General features: G+C 55.6%; 4 non-coding genes across 4 annotated transcripts; all 4 read left to right on the top strand.

The window, feature by feature from the left end:
• Positions 1-420: 420 nt before the first annotated feature.
• Positions 421-539, top strand: LOC148757395 (5S ribosomal RNA). The gene has a single exon (XR_016022303.1). It is a non-coding gene; the product is annotated as a 5S ribosomal RNA (ribosomal RNA).
• A 5,655-nt stretch (positions 540-6,194) lies between these two features.
• Positions 6,195-6,313, top strand: LOC148757396 (5S ribosomal RNA). The gene has a single exon (XR_016022304.1). It is a non-coding gene; the product is annotated as a 5S ribosomal RNA (ribosomal RNA).
• Positions 6,314-11,974: 5,661 nt separating this feature from the next.
• On the top strand, positions 11,975-12,093 carry LOC148757397 (5S ribosomal RNA). Its single transcript, XR_016022305.1, has one exon. It is a non-coding gene; the product is annotated as a 5S ribosomal RNA (ribosomal RNA).
• Positions 12,094-17,750: 5,657 nt separating this feature from the next.
• On the top strand, positions 17,751-17,869 carry LOC148757398 (5S ribosomal RNA). Its single transcript, XR_016022306.1, has one exon. It is a non-coding gene; the product is annotated as a 5S ribosomal RNA (ribosomal RNA).
• The last annotated feature ends 3,009 nt before the right edge of the window (positions 17,870-20,878 follow it).

A 20,878-nucleotide genomic window follows, 5' to 3' on the forward strand; every position in this document is an offset into this window, starting at 1 on the left:
CCTGAGAGGACCCTGCGACCCCCTCGCTTGCCACGAGCGGGGGACCGCAGAGCAGCCAGGCGGGTCTGGGGTGGTGGGGCTGGGGGTGGGGGTGAGCGGGGTTGGGGGGGGCGGGGTGTAAGCCGTACGGGGCCCGGGGAGTCCCAGGATGCCAGGGCGCCGAGACTTCTGTCACCGTCAGGGAAGTGACAGAGGCCCGTGGAGCCACGGGTGGCGCGGAGGGGCCTCGCTGCGGGCCAAGAGTAGCCCGCCGCCCACGCCGGCGGCGTCCGGGGGAGGCGGGGAGCAGGCGGGAGGCGCGGCGCCGGCGGAGCCGGCCCGCGAGGAGATGCTCGCCACCCGAGCGGCCCAGCAGCACGGCGCACGCTCACGAGGCAGGCCGGGAGCAGGCTCTTGGGGCGCCGGCAGCCGGGTCCCAGCGTCTACGGCCATACCACCCTGAACGCGCCCGATCTCGTCTGATCTCGGAAGCTAAGCAGGGTCGGGCCTGGTTAGTACTTGGATGGGAGACCGCCTGGGAATACCGGGTGCTGTAGGCTTTTGCTCGCCTCTCCTTTTGCGCCGCCGCCCCGGCGTGGCTCCCTCCGAACCCCTGGCGCCCCTTGCCCCTCTTCTGCCGCCCAGCCAGCCGAAGGTACCCCTGGCCAGCGGCGGGTCAGCCGCCCGGCACTACAAGCTCGCAGCCCGGGCCGCACGCCAGGCCCGTCGGCCCCGGCTCCCCCCCACACCCTCTTCTCAGTCCTCTTCGCTCCCGCAGGCCGACAGCCCGCAGCCCTTCGCCGAGCCGCGGTCGCCGCCGTCGCCGCCGCTGCCATCGCCGCGCTCCCTCCCGCTCCCCGCCCCCGCCGCCCCCAAAGCCCAAGCCCAGGGCTGCCTGCCGGCGCAGGCCTCCACCAGGCTTTCTCCATCCCAGGACGTGCCGGTCCTTTGCACCTCGGCCCGAGCCCAGGGGACGACCATCCCTGTGCCTGCACCTGGGCCCCGAGACACAGGATAGGCGTGTCCTCCGGCAAACGGGATGCCCACCCGCCCCGCCCCACCGGGGGCCTCTGTCTCTGCTGGCAGGCACCTCGCCCCACACCCCCGCGCGCGCGCGCGCGCGCGCGCCCCCTCCCGTCTCCCACAAGAGCCAGGAGCCCTCGGTTCCCGCCGGCCGCAGTGGCCCCGACACACAGGGGAAAAAGAGCCGGGACAAACCAGGGGACGGAGAGAGCAGCACCCCAACACCCCGCACGCCCTCGGGCTCCAGGAGAGACCACCATGTCGGAGCCTGCCGACGAGACGAACGGTTCCTGAAGTGGGGAGTGAGGATTGAGAAGAAAATAGACAAGAGACAAAGATGGGATCGGGAGGGCGAGCAGTTCTGACTAGACTGCTGCGCCTGCTTGATTTTTCAGCATTCTTTTATACAGACAGAAACAGGAAGGTTACATAAAGCGGCTGAGGCAGCAAGTACAGATTAGTTATGTTTTTCCAAAGTTTGGCCCTGACTGTCTTTAGACCTTTTGAGATTGTCCCATTCCCAGAACAGCAGGTGTCTGTTTCTGTTTGTTCTTTATGCTTATCGGAGTTCCCCTCAGCCATCCTCCCAACCTCTGCTTGTAGTTACATTTTCTTAACGCTTGATGCTCCAGCTCCCCGCAATTCCCCCTTTTTTATTTTTTGAGATCGTGCCTGGCTTAGGTGGTCAGTACAGACATTCTCACTTACCCGTCATTGGATATCCTTCATCAAAGCGATCGACTCCTGTCTTAGGTTGTAAGACATCCACTGATCATTACCCGTCATTGGCTACCGATCTCCTTCGGGGTTAGACAGGGGCAGTGGCTTTTGGTTTATTAGCCATGTGGAGCCTTATTTTGTGAATTTCTCCATAAATATCTGTGACTATCCCCATCACAGCTTCTGTGATGCAGGGGAGGAAACATAGTATCAGGAGGATCACAACAGGCGGAATTACAAGGGGAGGGGGGCATAATTTGAAGCATTGAAGAGTATGATGGCAATACATTGTGAAAACTAGAGACAAGTTTGTTGAGAGTATCAGCTATATCGGTGTTTAAAGGAGAGGTCTCTTGCAGTGTCAAGACCTCTTTATGAAACTGGATAAGATCAAGAGTAACATTTTTTTCTTACACGGTCTGTGAGACTCGTACCTCATAGCAGAAAAATGTTTATTCCAATCACCCTTTGTCTGTTAACAGCCGAAGCATAAAGTCCCATGATGTCTTACCTTCTCAGGGTCAAGTCACCCATATTGTAACACTTCTGTTGAGATAAGTGGAGAGAACTGATCTTCATTGCCCTCATGACTTCTCTCACAATCAGGTGAGAGAGGAAAGCCAGAGACAGCAATGGCTTTTGCCAGGCAGGGGGAAGGGGAGGAAAGGCTCCTTTTTGGATCTTCTAAGGCAGCTCATTGGGGGTCCCCACTCGGTTCCGCCCGGCTTAGGTTGTATCTCCCGTGAGATATCTTACCCGTCTTTGGCTGCAAACCATCTTTGGGGGACCAGACAGAGAGACATAAGGTGTAAACACAAGAATGGAACAGTAGGGGGCGTGGATGGGTATCTACAGATGTCTTCTCTTCTGTGGGCTGTCGCTCATGGTATGGTTTAACACCGACCAGGAATTCACAAAGGTTTTTCTTCCGGACCTGGAGAAATACAAGCAAAGCCTCTTCCCCGTGTTATCTCGCGGGGAGAAGTAGGATCAGCTTCCCCACGTAATATTTTAAACAAAGGTTGTAATTCACCGGTTGTCAACCGCAACTGAGGTCTAATCCAGTTAATGCCTCCCAGTAGCTTTTGGAAATCATTTAACGTTTTTAAACAATCTCGCCGGATTTGTATTTTTTTGAGGCACAATGGCCTGAGGCATTAAACAATATCCCAGATAAGAGTAAGGAGGCACTTGCTGAATTTTTTCTGGGGCTATAACTAGCCCATAATTGTGGAGCTTTTCTTGTAAATGAGCAAAAGCAGCAAGCAACTTTGGTTCACAAGAGTGGGCAAGAAGTATGTCATCCGTGTAGTGGATGATGTAAATATCTGGAAATGTCCTTCGGGTAGGTTTTATTGCAGCTGATACAAGTTTTTGACATAATGTAGGGCTACTAGCCATTCCCTGAGGTAGCACTAGCCAATGATAGCTCTTAAAAGGTTCTTGTAAATTAACGGAAGGAACACTGAAAGCAAATCCAGGGCAGTCATCAGGATTTAAAGGTATAGTATAAAAACAATCTTTGAAGTCCAAAACAATTTTACATGTGTGTTTTGGTGTGGCTGCAGGACAGGGCAAGCCTGTCTGTAAGGCTCCCCTTCGTTTCATGGTTTTATTAACTTTTTCTAAATCTTGTCATAATCTCTATCTACCAGATTTTTTTTTTTTTTTTTTTTTTTTTTTTTTTTTTAATAACAAAAATGGGAGAATTCCCGGGAGAATTGGAGGGGGCAATGTGTCCCTTTTTAAGTTGCCCCTGTACTAGCAGCTTGGCGGCTTGAATCTTTTTCGGTTGATAGGGGCCTCGGGCAGTGGATCTAGCCCTGCAACTACACTTGGAGGAGAGCTTCATTGTAACCCAGGCTTCTATTCTGATTGAGATTCTAATAAAGGCCCAGTCTGTTGAGCCTGGACTAATTGCATTTGAACAGAGAGGGAAGTGAGTGCAGCTTGTAATCTTTGCACCTCTGCTTCCCAGGGGGATCCAGTTTGGGTTGATCATTCTCAGAGTATCTGATTCCCTCGTGTCTAGGATCGATCACATCCCTAACCAAATTCCATAAGGAAAAAGTATCTACTGGTACTTCAGAGGGTCCACGAGCATCATAATATCCCTGTAAACGCTCTCTCACCTTTTCCCAAGTTTCTAAGTTTAAAGTCCCTTCTTCGGGGAACCAGGGACATATTTGTACTACAAATTCTAAAAATCGAAGCAACTGTGCTTCACTGGTTTTAACTCCTCTAGCTTTTAGCATGCTCCTTAACATGTGAGTAAACAGCCTTTTACTGTTACCCTGTCCCATTTTATTTTACTCCCGACTATGGTATCTCACCGCTTTCACTAACCTTATTCGACGCGTCTCGTTTGCAAGCGGAGTCCTTCACTGATTCCCCAGTAGTCAGGTCCCTGTTCGGGCGCCACTTGTCGGAGCCTGCCGACGAGACGAACGGTTCCTGAAGTGGGGAGTGAGGATTGAGAGAAAAAATTGGACAAGAGACAAAGATGGGATCGGGAGGGCGAGCAGTTCTGACTGGACTGCTGCGCCTGCTTGATTTTTCAGCATTCTTTTATACAGACAGAAACAAGAAGGTTACATAAAGCGGCTGAGGCAGCAAGTACAGATTAGTTATGTTTCTCCAAAGTTTGGCCCTGACTGTCTTTAGACCTTTTGAGATTGTCCCATTCCCAGAACAGCAGGTGTCTGTTTCTGTTTGTTCTTTATGCTTATCGGAGTTCCCCTCAGCCATCCTCCCAACCTCTGCTTGTAGTTACATTTTCTTAACCCTTGATGCTCCAGCTCCCCACACCACCACAAGGGGAAGAGCAGGCACGCAGGCACACAACCCTCACAACGAGGGTGCCTGGGGCTGCCACTCTCCGCCCGCGGGCGGGACCCTGGGCGGGGCTCGGAGCCCACCGGCACTCCGGAGACCCTGGCGGCCCGCCCCGGGGGCTTTGAGGGTGACTGCCAAAGCCCGGGCACTGCCTCCTTAGCGGAGCCCAGCCCCGGGCTCCACCACACACCGGTGGAGAAGCTGCCACCGCAACACAGCCTCAGTGCGTCCGTCCCAGTCCGTGTCCCAGCCTGTGCGTCCCCCCCACCCTCAACCTCCACCCCCTGTCCGTCTGGCTCTGCGACATGCCTGTTGGGCTGTGGCTCTCGCTCAGGAGCTCTCTCCCCGCGTGCCAGCCCCCTCTTTCTCTGTCTCTGTCCATGTCTCTCTGTACGTCTAGATACATACATGCACATATACGTGTATATTTCCATCTCGCTCCCTCCTCCTCCTCCTCCTCCTCCCCCCCCCCCGTTCTGTCTGTCGGTCCCTGTCCTGCGGGGACTCTAGTCCCTCTGCCCGCACAAGAACGCAGGATATGGCGAGGCCAAGAAGGAACACCAACGGAGCCATGGATAGGGGTCTCATAGCACCATTTCTCACGGGCGGCTGGCTCGGAGACACAGCAAGCCGGAGCCGCACGATCCCCAACCTGCCGGCCGCTTCTCTGCCAACCAACCGACCCACCAACCGACCGACACGCCAAGCCGGCCAACTGCAATCCGCGCCCCTCTGCAATTTGCAGTCCACCATCCGCGCTTCCTAGCTTGGCCACCGCAGCTGTACCGGTGGCCTATGGCCAACTGGCAACAGCTGACGGCCAAGCGGTCACAGCTGATGACCGTGCACCACCCGAGGCAGCACCCCTCCACGCGAGGCCCAGAGCCTGGAAACGGCTCTCTGGGACTCTGTCGCCACAGTCCCCGCCTGTCTCTCTCCGCCTCTCTCTTGCTCCGTCTCTGGCCTTCTCTCATCCTCTCTCTCACCTCCCTGGGTCAGGAGAGGTGACGTGTAGCCAGTGAAGGGACCGGAGATCGGGCGGGACGCTGGTCGCTGAGGAGGGGCGAGGGCCCGGACGGAAGGCTGTGTGACGAAGGGTGACGGCAGACTGGAGCCGCTGCACCCTGGTGGCACGGGTGGCTCCCCGTGGCTTTGGGCCAGTCGGTGGGGCCGGCCAGTGCCAGGGCCAGGGCCGCGCGTGCCTAGGGCCGGAGGGGCCTGAGAGGACCCTGCGACCCCCTCGCTTGCCACGAGCGGGGGACCGCAGAGCAGCCAGGCGGGTCTGGGGTGGTGGGGCTGGGGGTGGGGGTGAGCGGGGTTGGGGGGGGCGGGGTGTAAGCCGTACGGGGCCCGGGGAGTCCCAGGATGCCAGGGCGCCGAGACTTCTGTCACCGTCAGGGAAGTGACAGAGGCCCGTGGAGCCACGGGTGGCGCGGAGGGGCCTCGCTGCGGGCCAAGAGTAGCCCGCCGCCCACGCCGGCGGCGTCCGGGGGAGGCGGGGAGCAGGCGGGAGGCGCGGCGCCGGCGGAGCCGGCCCGCGAGGAGATGCTCGCCACCCGAGCGGCCCAGCAGCACGGCGCACGCTCACGAGGCAGGCCGGGAGCAGGCTCTTGGGGCGCCGGCAGCCGGGTCCCAGCGTCTACGGCCATACCACCCTGAACGCGCCCGATCTCGTCTGATCTCGGAAGCTAAGCAGGGTCGGGCCTGGTTAGTACTTGGATGGGAGACCGCCTGGGAATACCGGGTGCTGTAGGCTTTTGCTCGCCTCTCCTTTTGCGCCGCCGCCCCGGCGTGGCTCCCTCCGAACCCCTGGCGCCCCTTGCCCCTCTTCTGCCGCCCAGCCAGCCGAAGGTACCCCTGGCCAGCGGCGGGTCAGCCGCCCGGCACTACAAGCTCGCAGCCCGGGCCGCACGCCAGGCCCGTCGGCCCCGGCTCCCCCCCACACCCTCTTCTCAGTCCTCTTCGCTCCCGCAGGCCGACAGCCCGCAGCCCTTCGCCGAGCCGCGGTCGCCGCCGTCGCCGCCGCTGCCATCGCCGCGCTCCCTCCCGCTCCCCGCCCCCGCCGCCCCCAAAGCCCAAGCCCAGGGCTGCCTGCCGGCGCAGGCCTCCACCAGGCTTTCTCCATCCCAGGACGTGCCGGTCCTTTGCACCTCGGCCCGAGCCCAGGGGACGACCATCCCTGTGCCTGCACCTGGGCCCCGAGACACAGGATAGGCGTGTCCTCCGGCAAACGGGATGCCCACCCGCCCCGCCCCACCGGGGGCCTCTGTCTCTGCTGGCAGGCACCTCGCCCCACACCCCCGCGCGCGCGCGCGCGCGCGCGCCCCCTCCCGTCTCCCACAAGAGCCAGGAGCCCTCGGTTCCCGCCGGCCGCAGTGGCCCCGACACACAGGGGAAAAAGAGCCGGGACAAACCAGGGGACGGAGAGAGCAGCACCCCAACACCCCGCACGCCCTCGGGCTCCAGGAGAGACCACCATGTCGGAGCCTGCCGACGAGACGAACGGTTCCTGAAGTGGGGAGTGAGGATTGAGAAGAAAATAGACAAGAGACAAAGATGGGATCGGGAGGGCGAGCAGTTCTGACTAGACTGCTGCGCCTGCTTGATTTTTCAGCATTCTTTTATACAGACAGAAACAGGAAGGTTACATAAAGCGGCTGAGGCAGCAAGTACAGATTAGTTATGTTTTTCCAAAGTTTGGCCCTGACTGTCTTTAGACCTTTTGAGATTGTCCCATTCCCAGAACAGCAGGTGTCTGTTTCTGTTTGTTCTTTATGCTTATCGGAGTTCCCCTCAGCCATCCTCCCAACCTCTGCTTGTAGTTACATTTTCTTAACGCTTGATGCTCCAGCTCCCCGCAATTCCCCCTTTTTTATTTTTTGAGATCGTGCCTGGCTTAGGTGGTCAGTACAGACATTCTCACTTACCCGTCATTGGATATCCTTCATCAAAGCGATCGACTCCTGTCTTAGGTTGTAAGACATCCACTGATCATTACCCGTCATTGGCTACCGATCTCCTTCGGGGTTAGACAGGGGCAGTGGCTTTTGGTTTATTAGCCATGTGGAGCCTTATTTTGTGAATTTCTCCATAAATATCTGTGACTATCCCCATCACAGCTTCTGTGATGCAGGGGAGGAAACATAGTATCAGGAGGATCACAACAGGCGGAATTACAAGGGGAGGGGGGCATAATTTGAAGCATTGAAGAGTATGATGGCAATACATTGTGAAAACTAGAGACAAGTTTGTTGAGAGTATCAGCTATATCGGTGTTTAAAGGAGAGGTCTCTTGCAGTGTCAAGACCTCTTTATGAAACTGGATAAGATCAAGAGTAACATTTTTTTCTTACACGGTCTGTGAGACTCGTACCTCATAGCAGAAAAATGTTTATTCCAATCACCCTTTGTCTGTTAACAGCCGAAGCATAAAGTCCCATGATGTCTTACCTTCTCAGGGTCAAGTCACCCATATTGTAACACTTCTGTTGAGATAAGTGGAGAGAACTGATCTTCATTGCCCTCATGACTTCTCTCACAATCAGGTGAGAGAGGAAAGCCAGAGACAGCAATGGCTTTTGCCAGGCAGGGGGAAGGGGAGGAAAGGCTCCTTTTTGGATCTTCTAAGGCAGCTCATTGGGGGTCCCCACTCGGTTCCGCCCGGCTTAGGTTGTATCTCCCGTGAGATATCTTACCCGTCTTTGGCTGCAAACCATCTTTGGGGGACCAGACAGAGAGACATAAGGTGTAAACACAAGAATGGAACAGTAGGGGGCGTGGATGGGTATCTACAGATGTCTTCTCTTCTGTGGGCTGTCGCTCATGGTATGGTTTAACACCGACCAGGAATTCACAAAGGTTTTTCTTCCGGACCTGGAGAAATACAAGCAAAGCCTCTTCCCCGTGTTATCTCGCGGGGAGAAGTAGGATCAGCTTCCCCACGTAATATTTTAAACAAAGGTTGTAATTCACCGGTTGTCAACCGCAACTGAGGTCTAATCCAGTTAATGCCTCCCAGTAGCTTTTGGAAATCATTTAACGTTTTTAAACAATCTCGCCGGATTTGTATTTTTTTGAGGCACAATGGCCTGAGGCATTAAACAATATCCCAGATAAGAGTAAGGAGGCACTTGCTGAATTTTTTCTGGGGCTATAACTAGCCCATAATTGTGGAGCTTTTCTTGTAAATGAGCAAAAGCAGCAAGCAACTTTGGTTCACAAGAGTGGGCAAGAAGTATGTCATCCGTGTAGTGGATGATGTAAATATCTGGAAATGTCCTTCGGGTAGGTTTTATTGCAGCTGATACAAGTTTTTGACATAATGTAGGGCTACTAGCCATTCCCTGAGGTAGCACTAGCCAATGATAGCTCTTAAAAGGTTCTTGTAAATTAACGGAAGGAACACTGAAAGCAAATCCAGGGCAGTCATCAGGATTTAAAGGTATAGTATAAAAACAATCTTTGAAGTCCAAAACAATTTTACATGTGTGTTTTGGTGTGGCTGCAGGACAGGGCAAGCCTGTCTGTAAGGCTCCCCTTCATTTCATGGTTTTATTAACTTTTTCTAAATCTTGTCATAATCTCTATCTACCAGATTTTTTTTTTTTTTTTTTTTTTTTTTTTTTTTTTTTTTTTAATAACAAAAATGGGAGAATTCCCGGGAGAATTGGAGGGGGCAATGTGTCCCTTTTTAAGTTGCCCCTGTACTAGCAGCTTGGCGGCTTGAATCTTTTTCGGTTGATAGGGGCCTCGGGCAGTGGATCTAGCCCTGCAACTACACTTGGAGGAGAGCTTCATTGTAACCCAGGCTTCTATTCTGATTGAGATTCTAATAAAGGCCCAGTCTGTTGAGCCTGGACTAATTGCATTTGAACAGAGAGGGAAGTGAGTGCAGCTTGTAATCTTTGCACCTCTGCTTCCCAGGGGGATCCAGTTTGGGTTGATCATTCTCAGAGTATCTGATTCCCTCGTGTTTAGGATCGATCACATCCCTAACCAAATTCCATAAGGAAAAAGTATCTACTGGTACTTCAGAGGGTCCACGAGCATCATAATATCCCTGTAAACGCTCTCTCACCTTTTCCCAAGTTTCTAAGTTTAAAGTCCCTTCTTCGGGGAACCAGGGACATATTTGTACTACAAATTCTAAAAATCGAAGCAACTGTGCTTCACTGGTTTTAACTCCTCTAGCTTTTAGCATGCTCCTTAACATGTGAGTAAACAGCCTTTTACTGTTACCCTGTCCCATTTTATTTTACTCCCGACTATGGTATCTCACCGCTTTCACTAACCTTATTCGACGCGTCTCGTTTGCAAGCGGAGTCCTTCACTGATTCCCCAGTAGTCAGGTCCCTGTTCGGGCGCCACTTGTCGGAGCCTGCCGACGAGACGAACGGTTCCTGAAGTGGGGAGTGAGGATTGAGAGAAAAAATTGGACAAGAGACAAAGATGGGATCGGGAGGGCGAGCAGTTCTGACTGGACTGCTGCGCCTGCTTGATTTTTCAGCATTCTTTTATACAGACAGAAACAAGAAGGTTACATAAAGCGGCTGAGGCAGCAAGTACAGATTAGTTATGTTTCTCCAAAGTTTGGCCCTGACTGTCTTTAGACCTTTTGAGATTGTCCCATTCCCAGAACAGCAGGTGTCTGTTTCTGTTTGTTCTTTATGCTTATCGGAGTTCCCCTCAGCCATCCTCCCAACCTCTGCTTGTAGTTACATTTTCTTAACCCTTGATGCTCCAGCTCCCCACACCACCACAAGGGGAAGAGCAGGCACGCAGGCACACAACCCTCACAACGAGGGTGCCTGGGGCTGCCACTCTCCGCCCGCGGGCGGGACCCTGGGCGGGGCTCGGAGCCCACCGGCACTCCGGAGACCCTGGCGGCCCGCCCCGGGGGCTTTGAGGGTGACTGCCAAAGCCCGGGCACTGCCTCCTTAGCGGAGCCCAGCCCCGGGCTCCACCACACACCGGTGGAGAAGCTGCCACCGCAACACAGCCTCAGTGCGTCCGTCCCAGTCCGTGTCCCAGCCTGTGCGTCCCCCCCACCCTCAACCTCCACCCCCTGTCCGTCTGGCTCTGCGACATGCCTGTTGGGCTGTGGCTCTCGCTCAGGAGCTCTCTCCCCGCGTGCCAGCCCCCTCTTTCTCTGTCTCTGTCCATGTCTCTCTGTACGTCTAGATACATACATGCACATATACGTGTATATTTCCATCTCGCTCCCTCCTCCTCCTCCTCCTCCTCCCCCCCCCCCGTTCTGTCTGTCGGTCCCTGTCCTGCGGGGACTCTAGTCCCTCTGCCCGCACAAGAACGCAGGATATGGCGAGGCCAAGAAGGAACACCAACGGAGCCATGGATAGGGGTCTCATAGCACCATTTCTCACGGGCGGCTGGCTCGGAGACACAGCAAGCCGGAGCCGCACGATCCCCAACCTGCCGGCCGCTTCTCTGCCAACCAACCGACCCACCAACCGACCGACACGCCAAGCCGGCCAACTGCAATCCGCGCCCCTCTGCAATTTGCAGTCCACCATCCGCGCTTCCTAGCTTGGCCACCGCAGCTGTACCGGTGGCCTATGGCCAACTGGCAACAGCTGACGGCCAAGCGGTCACAGCTGATGACCGTGCACCACCCGAGGCAGCACCCCTCCACGCGAGGCCCAGAGCCTGGAAACGGCTCTCTGGGACTCTGTCGCCACAGTCCCCGCCTGTCTCTCTCCGCCTCTCTCTTGCTCCGTCTCTGGCCTTCTCTCATCCTCTCTCTCACCTCCCTGGGTCAGGAGAGGTGACGTGTAGCCAGTGAAGGGACCGGAGATCGGGCGGGACGCTGGTCGCTGAGGAGGGGCGAGGGCCCGGACGGAAGGCTGTGTGACGAAGGGTGACGGCAGACTGGAGCCGCTGCACCCTGGTGGCACGGGTGGCTCCCCGTGGCTTTGGGCCAGTCGGTGGGGCCGGCCAGTGCCAGGGCCAGGGCCGCGCGTGCCTAGGGCCGGAGGGGCCTGAGAGGACCCTGCGACCCCCTCGCTTGCCACGAGCGGGGGACCGCAGAGCAGCCAGGCGGGTCTGGGGTGGTGGGGCTGGGGGTGGGGGTGAGCGGGGTTGGGGGGGGCGGGGTGTAAGCCGTACGGGGCCCGGGGAGTCCCAGGATGCCAGGGCGCCGAGACTTCTGTCACCGTCAGGGAAGTGACAGAGGCCCGTGGAGCCACGGGTGGCGCGGAGGGGCCTCGCTGCGGGCCAAGAGTAGCCCGCCGCCCACGCCGGCGGCGTCCGGGGGAGGCGGGGAGCAGGCGGGAGGCGCGGCGCCGGCGGAGCCGGCCCGCGAGGAGATGCTCGCCACCCGAGCGGCCCAGCAGCACGGCGCACGCTCACGAGGCAGGCCGGGAGCAGGCTCTTGGGGCGCCGGCAGCCGGGTCCCAGCGTCTACGGCCATACCACCCTGAACGCGCCCGATCTCGTCTGATCTCGGAAGCTAAGCAGGGTCGGGCCTGGTTAGTACTTGGATGGGAGACCGCCTGGGAATACCGGGTGCTGTAGGCTTTTGCTCGCCTCTCCTTTTGCGCCGCCGCCCCGGCGTGGCTCCCTCCGAACCCCTGGCGCCCCTTGCCCCTCTTCTGCCGCCCAGCCAGCCGAAGGTACCCCTGGCCAGCGGCGGGTCAGCCGCCCGGCACTACAAGCTCGCAGCCCGGGCCGCACGCCAGGCCCGTCGGCCCCGGCTCCCCCCCACACCCTCTTCTCAGTCCTCTTCGCTCCCGCAGGCCGACAGCCCGCAGCCCTTCGCCGAGCCGCGGTCGCCGCCGTCGCCGCCGCTGCCATCGCCGCGCTCCCTCCCGCTCCCCGCCCCCGCCGCCCCCAAAGCCCAAGCCCAGGGCTGCCTGCCGGCGCAGGCCTCCACCAGGCTTTCTCCATCCCAGGACGTGCCGGTCCTTTGCACCTCGGCCCGAGCCCAGGGGACGACCATCCCTGTGCCTGCACCTGGGCCCCGAGACACAGGATAGGCGTGTCCTCCGGCAAACGGGATGCCCACCCGCCCCGCCCCACCGGGGGCCTCTGTCTCTGCTGGCAGGCACCTCGCCCCACACCCCCGCGCGCGCGCGCGCGCGCGCGCCCCCTCCCGTCTCCCACAAGAGCCAGGAGCCCTCGGTTCCCGCCGGCCGCAGTGGCCCCGACACACAGGGGAAAAAGAGCCGGGACAAACCAGGGGACGGAGAGAGCAGCACCCCAACACCCCGCACGCCCTCGGGCTCCAGGAGAGACCACCATGTCGGAGCCTGCCGACGAGACGAACGGTTCCTGAAGTGGGGAGTGAGGATTGAGAAGAAAATAGACAAGAGACAAAGATGGGATCGGGAGGGCGAGCAGTTCTGACTAGACTGCTGCGCCTGCTTGATTTTTCAGCATTCTTTTATACAGACAGAAACAGGAAGGTTACATAAAGCGGCTGAGGCAGCAAGTACAGATTAGTTATGTTTTTCCAAAGTTTGGCCCTGACTGTCTTTAGACCTTTTGAGATTGTCCCATTCCCAGAACAGCAGGTGTCTGTTTCTGTTTGTTCTTTATGCTTATCGGAGTTCCCCTCAGCCATCCTCCCAACCTCTGCTTGTAGTTACATTTTCTTAACGCTTGATGCTCCAGCTCCCCGCAATTCCCCCTTTTTTATTTTTTGAGATCGTGCCTGGCTTAGGTGGTCAGTACAGACATTCTCACTTACCCGTCATTGGATATCCTTCATCAAAGCGATCGACTCCTGTCTTAGGTTGTAAGACATCCACTGATCATTACCCGTCATTGGCTACCGATCTCCTTCGGGGTTAGACAGGGGCAGTGGCTTTTGGTTTATTAGCCATGTGGAGCCTTATTTTGTGAATTTCTCCATAAATATCTGTGACTATCCCCATCACAGCTTCTGTGATGCAGGGGAGGAAACATAGTATCAGGAGGATCACAACAGGCGGAATTACAAGGGGAGGGGGGCATAATTTGAAGCATTGAAGAGTATGATGGCAATACATTGTGAAAACTAGAGACAAGTTTGTTGAGAGTATCAGCTATATCGGTGTTTAAAGGAGAGGTCTCTTGCAGTGTCAAGACCTCTTTATGAAACTGGATAAGATCAAGAGTAACATTTTTTTCTTACACGGTCTGTGAGACTCGTACCTCATAGCAGAAAAATGTTTATTCCAATCACCCTTTGTCTGTTAACAGCCGAAGCATAAAGTCCCATGATGTCTTACCTTCTCAGGGTCAAGTCACCCATATTGTAACAGTTCTGTTGAGATAAGTGGAGAGAACTGATCTTCATTGCCCTCATGACTTCTCTCACAATCAGGTGAGAGAGGAAAGCCAGAGACAGCAATGGCTTTTGCCAGGCAGGGGGAAGGGGAGGAAAGGCTCCTTTTTGGATCTTCTAAGGCAGCTCATTGGGGGTCCCCACTCGGTTCCGCCCGGCTTAGGTTGTATCTCCCGTGAGATATCTTACCCGTCTTTGGCTGCAAACCATCTTTGGGGGACCAGACAGAGAGACATAAGGTGTAAACACAAGAATGGAACAGTAGGGGGCGTGGATGGGTATCTACAGATGTCTTCTCTTCTGTGGGCTGTCGCTCATGGTATGGTTTAACACCGACCAGGAATTCACAAAGGTTTTTCTTCCGGACCTGGAGAAATACAAGCAAAGCCTCTTCCCCGTGTTATCTCGCGGGGAGAAGTAGGATCAGCTTCCCCACGTAATATTTTAAACAAAGGTTGTAATTCACCGGTTGTCAACCGCAACTGAGGTCTAATCCAGTTAATGCCTCCCAGTAGCTTTTGGAAATCATTTAACGTTTTTAAACAATCTCGCCGGATTTGTATTTTTTTGAGGCACAATGGCCTGAGGCATTAAACAATATCCCAGATAAGAGTAAGGAGGCACTTGCTGAATTTTTTCTGGGGCTATAACTAGCCCATAATTGTGGAGCTTTTCTTGTAAATGAGCAAAAGCAGCAAGCAACTTTGGTTCACAAGAGTGGGCAAGAAGTATGTCATCCGTGTAGTGGATGATGTAAATATCTGGAAATGTCCTTCGGGTAGGTTTTATTGCAGCTGATACAAGTTTTTGACATAATGTAGGGCTACTAGCCATTCCCTGAGGTAGCACTAGCCAATGATAGCTCTTAAAAGGTTCTTGTAAATTAACGGAAGGAACACTGAAAGCAAATCCAGGGCAGTCATCAGGATTTAAAGGTATAGTATAAAAACAATCTTTGAAGTCCAAAACAATTTTACATGTGTGTTTTGGTGTGGCTGCAGGACAGGGCAAGCCTGTCTGTAAGGCTCCCCTTCGTTTCATGGTTTTATTAACTTTTTCTAAATCTTGTCATAATCTCTATCTACCAGATTTTTTTTTTTTTTTTTTTTTTTTTTTTTTTTTTTAATAACAAAAATGGGAGAATTCCCGGGAGAATTGGAGGGGGCAATGTGTCCCTTTTTAAGTTGCCCCTGTACTAGCAGCTTGGCGGCTTGAATCTTTTTCGGTTGATAGGGGCCTCGGGCAGTGGATCTAGCCCTGCAACTACACTTGGAGGAGAGCTTCATTGTAACCCAGGCTTCTATTCTGATTGAGATTCTAATAAAGGCCCAGTCTGTTGAGCCTGGACTAATTGCATTTGAACAGAGAGGGAAGTGAGTGCAGCTTGTAATCTTTGCACCTCTGCTTCCCAGGGGGATCCAGTTTGGGTTGATCATTCTCAGAGTATCTGATTCCCTCGTGTCTAGGATCGATCACATCCCTAACCAAATTCCATAAGGAAAAAGTATCTACTGGTACTTCAGAGGGTCCACGAGCATCATAATATCCCTGTAAACGCTCTCTCACCTTTTCCCAAGTTTCTAAGTTTAAAGTCCCTTCTTCGGGGAACCAGGGACATATTTGTACTACAAATTCTAAAAATCGAAGCAACTGTGCTTCACTGGTTTTAACTCCTCTAGCTTTTAGCATGCTCCTTAACATGTGAGTAAACAGCCTTTTACTGTTACCCTGTCCCATTTTATTTTACTCCCGACTATGGTATCTCACCGCTTTCACTAACCTTATTCGACGCGTCTCGTTTGCAAGCGGAGTCCTTCACTGATTCCCCAGTAGTCAGGTCCCTGTTCGGGCGCCACTTGTCGGAGCCTGCCGACGAGACGAACGGTTCCTGAAGTGGGGAGTGAGGATTGAGAGAAAAAATTGGACAAGAGACAAAGATGGGATCGGGAGGGCGAGCAGTTCTGACTGGACTGCTGCGCCTGCTTGATTTTTCAGCATTCTTTTATACAGACAGAAACAAGAAGGTTACATAAAGCGGCTGAGGCAGCAAGTACAGATTAGTTATGTTTCTCCAAAGTTTGGCCCTGACTGTCTTTAGACCTTTTGAGATTGTCCCATTCCCAGAACAGCAGGTGTCTGTTTCTGTTTGTTCTTTATGCTTATCGGAGTTCCCCTCAGCCATCCTCCCAACCTCTGCTTGTAGTTACATTTTCTTAACCCTTGATGCTCCAGCTCCCCACACCACCACAAGGGGAAGAGCAGGCACGCAGGCACACAACCCTCACAACGAGGGTGCCTGGGGCTGCCACTCTCCGCCCGCGGGCGGGACCCTGGGCGGGGCTCGGAGCCCACCGGCACTCCGGAGACCCTGGCGGCCCGCCCCGGGGGCTTTGAGGGTGACTGCCAAAGCCCGGGCACTGCCTCCTTAGCGGAGCCCAGCCCCGGGCTCGACCACACACCGGTGGAGAAGCTGCCACCGCAACACAGCCTCAGTGCGTCCGTCCCAGTCCGTGTCCCAGCCTGTGCGTCCCCCCCACCCTCAACCTCCACCCCCTGTCCGTCTGGCTCTGCGACATGCCTGTTGGGCTGTGGCTCTCGCTCAGGAGCTCTCTCCCCGCGTGCCAGCCCCCTCTTTCTCTGTCTCTGTCCATGTCTCTCTGTACGTCTAGATACATACATGCACATATACGTGTATATTTCCATCTCGCTCCCTCCTCCTCCTCCTCCTCCTCCCCCCCCCCCCGTTCTGTCTGTCGGTCCCTGTCCTGCGGGGACTCTAGTCCCTCTGCCCGCACAAGAACGCAGGATATGGCGAGGCCAAGAAGGAACACCAACGGAGCCATGGATAGGGGTCTCATAGCACCATTTCTCACGGGCGGCTGGCTCGGAGACACAGCAAGCCGGAGCCGCACGATCCCCAACCTGCCGGCCGCTTCTCTGCCAACCAACCGACCCACCAACCGACCGACACGCCAAGCCGGCCAACTGCAATCCGCGCCCCTCTGCAATTTGCAGTCCACCATCCGCGCTTCCTAGCTTGGCCACCGCAGCTGTACCGGTGGCCTATGGCCAACTGGCAACAGCTGACGGCCAAGCGGTCACAGCTGATGACCGTGCACCACCCGAGGCAGCACCCCTCCACGCGAGGCCCAGAGCCTGGAAACGGCTCTCTGGGACTCTGTCGCCACAGTCCCCGCCTGTCTCTCTCCGCCTCTCTCTTGCTCCGTCTCTGGCCTTCTCTCATCCTCTCTCTCACCTCCCTGGGTCAGGAGAGGTGACGTGTAGCCAGTGAAGGGACCGGAGATCGGGCGGGACGCTGGTCGCTGAGGAGGGGCGAGGGCCCGGACGGAAGGCTGTGTGACGAAGGGTGACGGCAGACTGGAGCCGCTGCACCCTGGTGGCACGGGTGGCTCCCCGTGGCTTTGGGCCAGTCGGTGGGGCCGGCCAGTGCCAGGGCCAGGGCCGCGCGTGCCTAGGGCCGGAGGGGCCTGAGAGGACCCTGCGACCCCCTCGCTTGCCACGAGCGGGGGACCGCAGAGCAGCCAGGCGGGTCTGGGGTGGTGGGGCTGGGGGTGGGGGTGAGCGGGGTTGGGGGGGGCGGGGTGTAAGCCGTACGGGGCCCGGGGAGTCCCAGGATGCCAGGGCGCCGAGACTTCTGTCACCGTCAGGGAAGTGACAGAGGCCCGTGGAGCCACGGGTGGCGCGGAGGGGCCTCGCTGCGGGCCAAGAGTAGCCCGCCGCCCACGCCGGCGGCGTCCGGGGGAGGCGGGGAGCAGGCGGGAGGCGCGGCGCCGGCGGAGCCGGCCCGCGAGGAGATGCTCGCCACCCGAGCGGCCCAGCAGCACGGCGCACGCTCACGAGGCAGGCCGGGAGCAGGCTCTTGGGGCGCCGGCAGCCGGGTCCCAGCGTCTACGGCCATACCACCCTGAACGCGCCCGATCTCGTCTGATCTCGGAAGCTAAGCAGGGTCGGGCCTGGTTAGTACTTGGATGGGAGACCGCCTGGGAATACCGGGTGCTGTAGGCTTTTGCTCGCCTCTCCTTTTGCGCCGCCGCCCCGGCGTGGCTCCCTCCGAACCCCTGGCGCCCCTTGCCCCTCTTCTGCCGCCCAGCCAGCCGAAGGTACCCCTGGCCAGCGGCGGGTCAGCCGCCCGGCACTACAAGCTCGCAGCCCGGGCCGCACGCCAGGCCCGTCGGCCCCGGCTCCCCCCCACACCCTCTTCTCAGTCCTCTTCGCTCCCGCAGGCCGACAGCCCGCAGCCCTTCGCCGAGCCGCGGTCGCCGCCGTCGCCGCCGCTGCCATCGCCGCGCTCCCTCCCGCTCCCCGCCCCCGCCGCCCCCAAAGCCCAAGCCCAGGGCTGCCTGCCGGCGCAGGCCTCCACCAGGCTTTCTCCATCCCAGGACGTGCCGGTCCTTTGCACCTCGGCCCGAGCCCAGGGGACGACCATCCCTGTGCCTGCACCTGGGCCCCGAGACACAGGATAGGCGTGTCCTCCGGCAAACGGGATGCCCACCCGCCCCGCCCCACCGGGGGCCTCTGTCTCTGCTGGCAGGCACCTCGCCCCACACCCCCGCGCGCGCGCGCGCGCGCGCGCCCCCTCCCGTCTCCCACAAGAGCCAGGAGCCCTCGGTTCCCGCCGGCCGCAGTGGCCCCGACACACAGGGGAAAAAGAGCCGGGACAAACCAGGGGACGGAGAGAGCAGCACCCCAACACCCCGCACGCCCTCGGGCTCCAGGAGAGACCACCATGTCGGAGCCTGCCGACGAGACGAACGGTTCCTGAAGTGGGGAGTGAGGATTGAGAAGAAAATAGACAAGAGACAAAGATGGGATCGGGAGGGCGAGCAGTTCTGACTAGACTGCTGCGCCTGCTTGATTTTTCAGCATTCTTTTATACAGACAGAAACAGGAAGGTTACATAAAGCGGCTGAGGCAGCAAGTACAGATTAGTTATGTTTTTCCAAAGTTTGGCCCTGACTGTCTTTAGACCTTTTGAGATTGTCCCATTCCCAGAACAGCAGGTGTCTGTTTCTGTTTGTTCTTTATGCTTATCGGAGTTCCCCTCAGCCATCCTCCCAACCTCTGCTTGTAGTTACATTTTCTTAACGCTTGATGCTCCAGCTCCCCGCAATTCCCCCTTTTTTATTTTTTGAGATCGTGCCTGGCTTAGGTGGTCAGTACAGACATTCTCACTTACCCGTCATTGGATATCCTTCATCAAAGCGATCGACTCCTGTCTTAGGTTGTAAGACATCCACTGATCATTACCCGTCATTGGCTACCGATCTCCTTCGGGGTTAGACAGGGGCAGTGGCTTTTGGTTTATTAGCCATGTGGAGCCTTATTTTGTGAATTTCTCCATAAATATCTGTGACTATCCCCATCACAGCTTCTGTGATGCAGGGGAGGAAACATAGTATCAGGAGGATCACAACAGGCGGAATTACAAGGGGAGGGGGGCATAATTTGAAGCATTGAAGAGTATGATGGCAATACATTGTGAAAACTAGAGACAAGTTTGTTGAGAGTATCAGCTATATCGGTGTTTAAAGGAGAGGTCTCTTGCAGTGTCAAGACCTCTTTATGAAACTGGATAAGATCAAGAGTAACATTTTTTTCTTACACGGTCTGTGAGACTCGTACCTCATAGCAGAAAAATGTTTATTCCAATCACCCTTTGTCTGTTAACAGCCGAAGCATAAAGTCCCATGATGTCTTACCTTCTCAGGGTCAAGTCACCCATATTGTAACAGTTCTGTTGAGATAAGTGGAGAGAACTGATCTTCATTGCCCTCATGACTTCTCTCACAATCAGGTGAGAGAGGAAAGCCAGAGACAGCAATGGCTTTTGCCAGGCAGGGGGAAGGGGAGGAAAGGCTCCTTTTTGGATCTTCTAAGGCAGCTCATTGGGGGTCCCCACTCGGTTCCGCCCGGCTTAGGTTGTATCTCCCGTGAGATATCTTACCCGTCTTTGGCTGCAAACCATCTTTGGGGGACCAGACAGAGAGACATAAGGTGTAAACACAAGAATGGAACAGTAGGGGGCGTGGATGGGTATCTACAGATGTCTTCTCTTCTGTGGGCTGTCGCTCATGGTATGGTTTAACACCGACCAGGAATTCACAAAGGTTTTTCTTCCGGACCTGGAGAAATACAAGCAAAGCCTCTTCCCCGTGTTATCTCGCGGGGAGAAGTAGGATCAGCTTCCCCACGTAATATTTTAAACAAAGGTTGTAATTCACCGGTTGTCAACCGCAACTGAGGTCTAATCCAGTTAATGCCTCCCAGTAGCTTTTGGAAATCATTTAACGTTTTTAAACAATCTCGCCGGATTTGTATTTTTTTGAGGCACAATGGCCTGAGGCATTAAACAATATCCCAGATAAGAGTAAGGAGGCACTTGCTGAATTTTTTCTGGGGCTATAACTAGCCCATAATTGTGGAGCTTTTCTTGTAAATGAGCAAAAGCAGCAAGCAACTTTGGTTCACAAGAGTGGGCAAGAAGTATGTCATCCGTGTAGTGGATGATGTAAATATCTGGAAATGTCCTTCGGGTAGGTTTTATTGCAGCTGATACAAGTTTTTGACATAATGTAGGGCTACTAGCCATTCCCTGAGGTAGCACTAGCCAATGATAGCTCTTAAAAGGTTCTTGTAAATTAACGGAAGGAACACTGAAAGCAAATCCAGGGCAGTCATCAGGATTTAAAGGTATAGTATAAAAACAATCTTTGAAGTCCAAAACAATTTTACATGTGTGTTTTGGTGTGGCTGCAGGACAGGGCAAGCCTGTCTGTAAGGCTCCCCTTCGTTTCATGGTTTTATTAACTTTTTCTAAATCTTGTCATAATCTCTATCTACCAGATTTTTTTTTTTTTTTTTTTTTTTTTTTTTTTTTTTTAATAACAAAAATGGGAGAATTCCCGGGAGAATTGGAGGGGGCAATGTGTCCCTTTTTAAGTTGCCCCTGTACTAGCAGCTTGGCGGCTTGAATCTTTTTCGGTTGATAGGGGCCTCGGGCAGTGGATCTAGCCC

This window comes from Rhinolophus sinicus, chromosome 8, assembly GCF_057876585.1.
Source record: "Rhinolophus sinicus isolate RSI-liver-muscle chromosome 8, RSI-T2T, whole genome shotgun sequence".
Lineage (NCBI taxonomy): Eukaryota > Metazoa > Chordata > Mammalia > Chiroptera > Rhinolophidae > Rhinolophus > Rhinolophus sinicus.